Source organism: Pleuronectes platessa, chromosome 18, assembly GCF_947347685.1.
Source record: "Pleuronectes platessa chromosome 18, fPlePla1.1, whole genome shotgun sequence".
NCBI lineage: Eukaryota > Metazoa > Chordata > Actinopteri > Pleuronectiformes > Pleuronectidae > Pleuronectes > Pleuronectes platessa.
Genome location: NC_070643.1, coordinates 2,747,123 through 2,753,782, shown reverse-complemented (window position 1 = coordinate 2,753,782; position 6,660 = coordinate 2,747,123).

Below are 6,660 nucleotides of genomic sequence, written 5' to 3'. Positions count from 1 at the left end.
TTTCTAATGCACAACTGACATATTAAAACAATTCAAAACAATGAACAAAATGTAAATATTGTAAACTGAAGGAAAGGTAAACTAATATTCAAAGATATTAAAACAAAATTTACTCAGGATCTGTGAACGCAAATCTTACAAAACATGCAACCTCTATATTTTATTTTAGCCATTAAGCTAGAATAGATATGCATCCATGCATCTGTTATCTATAGCGCGTATCCTTTGAAGGTTGTGGGGAGCTTGGGCCAATCTCTGCTGACATTCGGCGAGAGGAAGGTTACACCTTGGACATGTTGCCAGTCTATCACAGAGCTATAGAGACTGCTTACTTAAAACCCTTCACAGCTATGAGATAAGTGTCAGTTAAACTGTTGCCACTTCCAAAATAAAAAGATACCTATGACAAATGCAGCTCAATATCTTATTCATAAACACATACCATTAAACCATCTTCAAAAATAATTCCCCTCACAGTGTTCTAAGCTCCGCACTATAGCCCATACACTTCACACAGCATAAGCACATATGCTGGAGCATGCAGTAAAAAGAGTACTGCACAACTTGTGTCAGGTCAGGAGCAGCGTTTGATCATCTAATCCAGACTAATGTACTTGGTTTGTTCAGCCTCGTGTTTTAAGTTCGGAGGGATACTTCAAAGAGTGTCAGTCCAAGGAGAATGCAGCATGCACTGACTACATGATCAAGACCAGTGAACTCTGAGGCTCGCTCCATGATGCTGCACGTAGACTACAGTTACCTGGTCCTCTCTGTCTTATGAAGAAGTCTGCTAATCAAAATCTCACATATCAGTCAAAGGTAGCTCCAGCATCAAGTCTGACCTAAAACACTAGCTGTGTGTCATTTCAGGGGCTTCATCCTTTGGAGGCTGCATTTCAAGACAGATCGTGTCACAGCAGCGCGACTTAACTGTCCCATTGCAAAGTCTCATTAAAATGTGCTGACAAATGTGTCCTTCCTTCACGAAACACCTCTATAGACCAGATCTCGTTTCAGTTAGGCCTTTGCAGTCTACATTGCCTACAAAGGAGGCAGTCTTAATGGACTGGGTAGACCAGTCCATTGAAGGATGCAGTCCTTGAATTGAGATACAACCACTATCACAGCAATTACCACACTCAGGGTTATAAAATGTTGCTAGCATGCTAATGTGATAATTACAGAAAGTAAGGAACGCATGCTAATCACAGTAAGAATTGCAACTTTGACACACTGTACTGAATTTGTATTACTGCACAGTACTAAAAATACATACATATTAATACCAACTGGAGACTTAAAAAACTACATTTTCAAATGAGGTAGTAAGAACTGCACTAGTGAAGGTGTTGTCTGTTTGTGGTCGTTTCTGACCAAAGTGCTTAACAAAAAACATTCACAGACAGAGTTCAAGGCAAGAACAATGAGGAAATAGGAAAACAATTTAGTTTGTGCGTGTCATTGTATTTCATATTCTTCTTCAGCATCATCATTTATACACCTCCTTCTCTCTCACCTTTCTACACTCCTCTGCTATGTCTCTATGGAGACCTGCAATATCTATTACACATGCACATGCTGTACTGTTCATTTCCATGCCAATACTCTACATTCCAATGCTGTACTTTATACTCTGTGTCAATGGTGTGCGCTAAATAGCAGCTCATTTTGTGATTGTGCTGATAATCTTGTTTAAAAAAATAGATTGAATATCTCTTCTAGAGGACAGCACTGAAAAATGTGTCTTGATTCAAAAGGAAGGATAATTCATGAACCAAAATATTTCTTCAAAGTTCTCTAAGACACTGCATCAAGCATCTCATTCTTTTTGATTATGACATTGAGGTGAGCTGATTGTTTAATTTGTTGCAGACGAGTTGCTACCTGCAAAGGGCCCTTTTAAAGGATAGTTAACCCAAAGATGAAAATTCACTCGTTATCTTCTCACCACTATGCCGATGGAGGGTTGGGCAAAGTGTTTAAGTCCACAAAACACTTTAGTAGTTCCAGGGGCAAACAGTGTTAGAGCACAGTCCAATACAATTGAAGTCAATGGTAAGTCCTTCTTCAGACGTAATAAAACAACAAAAATAACATAAAATGCCTCCATTCTGCTCGTGTAGTGTCGTCCAAGGTTCTGCAAGCCCTGAAATTCATATTCGACTCGAAACGGCATCATTTACACGAGTGGTCACCAACCTTTTCTTGCCCAAGATCACATTTGAATTCTATACGTAAGCAAAGATCTACCATCCCGATAGCTTCCTAAGAAGGAGGGTCATTTTTATTATTTTTTGCAATTTCTGTCAAATGACCTTGTTCGAGTCAGATTTGAATGTTGAGGGATGCCACCACATGAAGGCATGCTAGGTTTTTTCTATTTTATTATTATAATTATTACAATATTATTATTACAAGATTTGGTCACCAGTTACTTCATTTGTAAAATACTGTTTACACTGGTTACTCCTGAACTCCATGGACTCCAACTCTTTACCCACCCCTCCATCACCATAGTGGTGAGTAGAAAATTTGTGGATTTCAGTTCTGGCTGAACTATCCCTTTAGCTGTATTTTGAAAGTCATCTTAAATCACCAGAAATACTGTATCAATATGTTAAATTTATTTGGTTTAGTTTTTTATTCCCCTTTTTCAAGTGAAAATCCTGTGTTTGTGACAAGTCGTGAGAGGTTTAGACATTTGTGGCAACATTAAGTTATACAGTCTCGACCAGGGGACAACCTATTCATTAACACTTTGAAGACAGAAACTGGGACTTAATAACCTGAAACCAGTCTAATTGGCTCCACCAAGCAGTACAGTGCAGATGTCTAAAGGAGGTCCTATCTAAGACAGAGGCAGTTGGCTACTCCAGATAGATTTTTCAGAGAGCCATGCCTGCAAATTGGCCACTTGTGCAGCCATTTGACTTTGGTGGCTACTGAAGATAGGCAATCACCTCCAGAAGTGTAGCACACGCATCTGGGAGTCACCAGTCATATATGAGGATTTCAGAATTGTTGTGATCCTGTGTCGCCAGCACCCTGTTCTCTCAGTTCCGGATCTTCCTTGTCTCGCCCTCACCAGGTCCCACTAACCCTCCTCACTCGAACCTCGCTGCAGTCACTAGGGAAGAGAAGGAAGCACCCTGAGTCAGGGGCACACACAAACACAGGCTCACACACATAGATATATATATAAAGGCTAGATGTCTCGGCCAACGGAGTCGAACGTCCGCACATGGCGGCCATCTTGCCAGAGGTAGCTCGCTCACCCATAACAGTGTCTTGTAGTGTGACGTACTTTTTAAATAACCATAACTTGCTCAATTTTCAACCGATTTTTAAACGGTTTGGTTTGTTATAAACGTCAGAGATGTAGTTATGACACTGCATACTTATGAATAATTATGTTATTTAAAAAAAAATAGAATAATGTTCTATATAGGTACAAGATTTCCCTTTACAAATATACTTCAAGAATTATTTTATTTTATTTTGTTAAAAAGTACATGGCCGCCATGTGCGGATGTTCGACTCCGTTGGCCGGCAACGCGGACAAGACATCTAGCCTTTATATATATATCTATGCTCACACACACGTTTCCTTGGTCACTTTCCTGAAAGTTGCAGCGTGTAGAATCTAGTGACATAAAGTGGCGAAGTTGCATGCTGCAGCTGAATACCCCTCACCTCACCCTCCCCTTTCAAACATGAAAGAGAACCTGTGGTAACCTCCAGTTTTCATAAAAACTCAAAGGCTGCTTACTTTTTCCAGTCTGGGCTACTACAAGAAACATGGCGGCCTCCATAGAGAGGACCCCTCCTGATGAATCTTCATCAACAAAAAGGTTTTTATTGATAAAGATTTCAACTAAATCTTACACATTGGACCTTTAACTTATCTTTTAGCAGGCGGTGAACCAAGTCTTTCAGCCTCTGCGTCTGTGTGGCTCTTTCACGTAACTTCGTCCAGTACCTTGTCTCGGGCTTTCCCTCACTTTGCCGGCCAATTTATCTTACGCAAACTTCCTCGGTGGCACCGCCTTAACTTTGCGGCCTGTTAAACTGTCAGGTCTTGCTCCCTTCCTTGTGTCCGTCTTCCTTGTGTCTCTCTTCATCTTCTCCTTGTGGCTTAAAATAATGACCCCAACCTCGACACCAGCACTGGAGAAAATACAAGACAAAATCCTTGAGTCCGCATACTGTGCTGCATGAGCCCAGTAATTCAATTCAATACAGTTTTGCGCCAAATGAAAACAAACATTATCTCAAGGCACTTTACATAGGAAGGTCGAGACCTTACAAACTTGTAGAACAACTCAACACTTTCCACAATGAGCACCATGGGCATTTTGCGACTGTGGAATTTTTTACCATCATCACACATTACATCTGTACACCATTATGAAAATAGAGCATGTCTCATTCCACAGATACTCCATTCTCTCCAAACAATACTTAAGGTCAGATTATAGATAAATGGCCAACCAACAGGTAATTGTAGTATCTATGCTCATGGACTTTCATATCTAATTCAGATGCGCCAAACAGAGAGGCCCCAGCTCCAACTCTTTTGTGTATTACACCAGTGGCAAAACGTAGGGACACAACTTGATTTACGAATGCATACTCTTTGGGCTTACCTATCCAATAGGATGCAAACACCTATATGTAACATAAAGAGTGACAGCAATTCTAGCCTTTCATGGATGTGCTGTTAAAATGGTTGATGCAAGTAGAGAAAGATATATGTGGGACACATCGTCATAATTTGGGGTGGCAATTGCTCATGCTACTCTGTTAGCGTTCGTATATTGTTCAACCTTCTGGTCTCCTTGATGCATCAAGTCTACATTACAATCTTCTGCTTAAGACAGCAGCTGCTGCCTGAGTTTTCCTTTCACCAGCTTCCAGAAAACTTCCATAACAGAGAAAAAAAAAACAAGGAAACCTCTGGCATTACCAGACCCAATGTGGGTGCCCATCTGCCTCCACTGGTGAGCAGAGGAAATGGGGGAGAGGGGAGAGGTGGGTGGAAAGAGGTTAGAGAGGAGACACAGACCGGGAAATGTAAGACTTTTTTAACCTGAGGAGCACATTTTACTCTCCTTCGAGAAATGTCATGGGGAAAGGGCACCAAATTGAATGGGTGATGCAGTGAGAAGATATGCTGATGTCTTGATTCAAAAGGAATGGAGAAATCATGGAATAAAATTCCAAGTCACAGACACTACTTTACTGACTTACTTTGTTAAAAGATTTGTATGATCCAGGTCAACATGAACAAAACACTGAAATAATTGGAGCAGTGACAAAACAAATATACTGTTTCAACTACAGCCACTGATAGGGTCTAATTCTGTGGAAAACATTGCATGTATACTATATTACAATATATATATATATATATATATATAAATGATAACAATAATGATAACAACAATATATTTAACTTTCTAAAAAGTCCAGGACTCATGTTGTACTTCATATATATAATAATTAAAAATAAAACCAAAGGTTAAGCTTAAATGAGTCATAGATCATTTTTACATGACGTTTCTTTTATTGCTGCTATATTTTATAGTCTTACATTATAATCTTTATTACTGTTTGTCATCATACAGTTTTGGTCTTAACTGGTTATTCTCCACTTTCACCATCTCTCCCACTCCTCCTTTTCCGGTCTGTTTATTGCCTTAAATGCAACGGAGACTGTAATCCCATCCAGCAGATTCCCACTAATCAGGGTCAGATAAGCCCTGCTTCCACCTTGCTCTTACTCCAGCTCATTTCCTTCTTCCTCTGTCTTCTTCCTCCTTGAGATGACCCATGTGATCCCTTGTCCGTGCTACAGGCTGTCCAATGAAATTACATAAATAACTGAAATGAAAGATTCTGTTTGTCCATGCATCTTGTACTGAATGGGAGAGGGAATTGTGTGTATGTCAGCATCATACAGCAGCACAGAGAATCATTACATCTATAATAAGAGGATTTCTGGCTGGTTGTCTCATTAAAAATTGAATAAGCACAGGACTATAGTTAAATAACATCCCTTTGAAATACAGTTACTAATACAGTTTTCCATTTGTAGGTATAAGATTATCTTGGGATTTTAGAACATTCATTAAGTTAAGGCCATTGTGTGTTAATGTTTCTGGTTGGGTTAGTATCTCTCCACTCAGAGTGACATACATATTCCATATGTACCTAATGGTTGGGGTTGGGTCGAGTGTAGTCCACTTCCCCGTCCATTATCCTTGCCTGCAGTTCAGAATGAGTTCCTCCTCTCCCAGTCAGTTGAACTGTGGTCATTCTCTTCTTATGGTTACAAGGCAGCACCAAGAGCGGCAACAGTCTGTGTCCATTGTAGCGATGTCAGGAATTACTGATTTTATCATAACCACAGTTCCATAACGTCAAAACACTGGTTGATATTTATCTTCGTAAAAATACATCAATATATTACATTTTACAAATGATTGAGCACTTCTGTAAAACTTTGTTGTGAACCATTAGAACATTTACTGACACAAGACACCTCATTTAACATTCCAGCAGATGTGGCAACATACCTTCATGTACTTGATTTCAAATACTGAGTACTTGAGTACTGTCAGCGCTAAACTTGGGATTTCTATAGAAGATAAAAAGCTG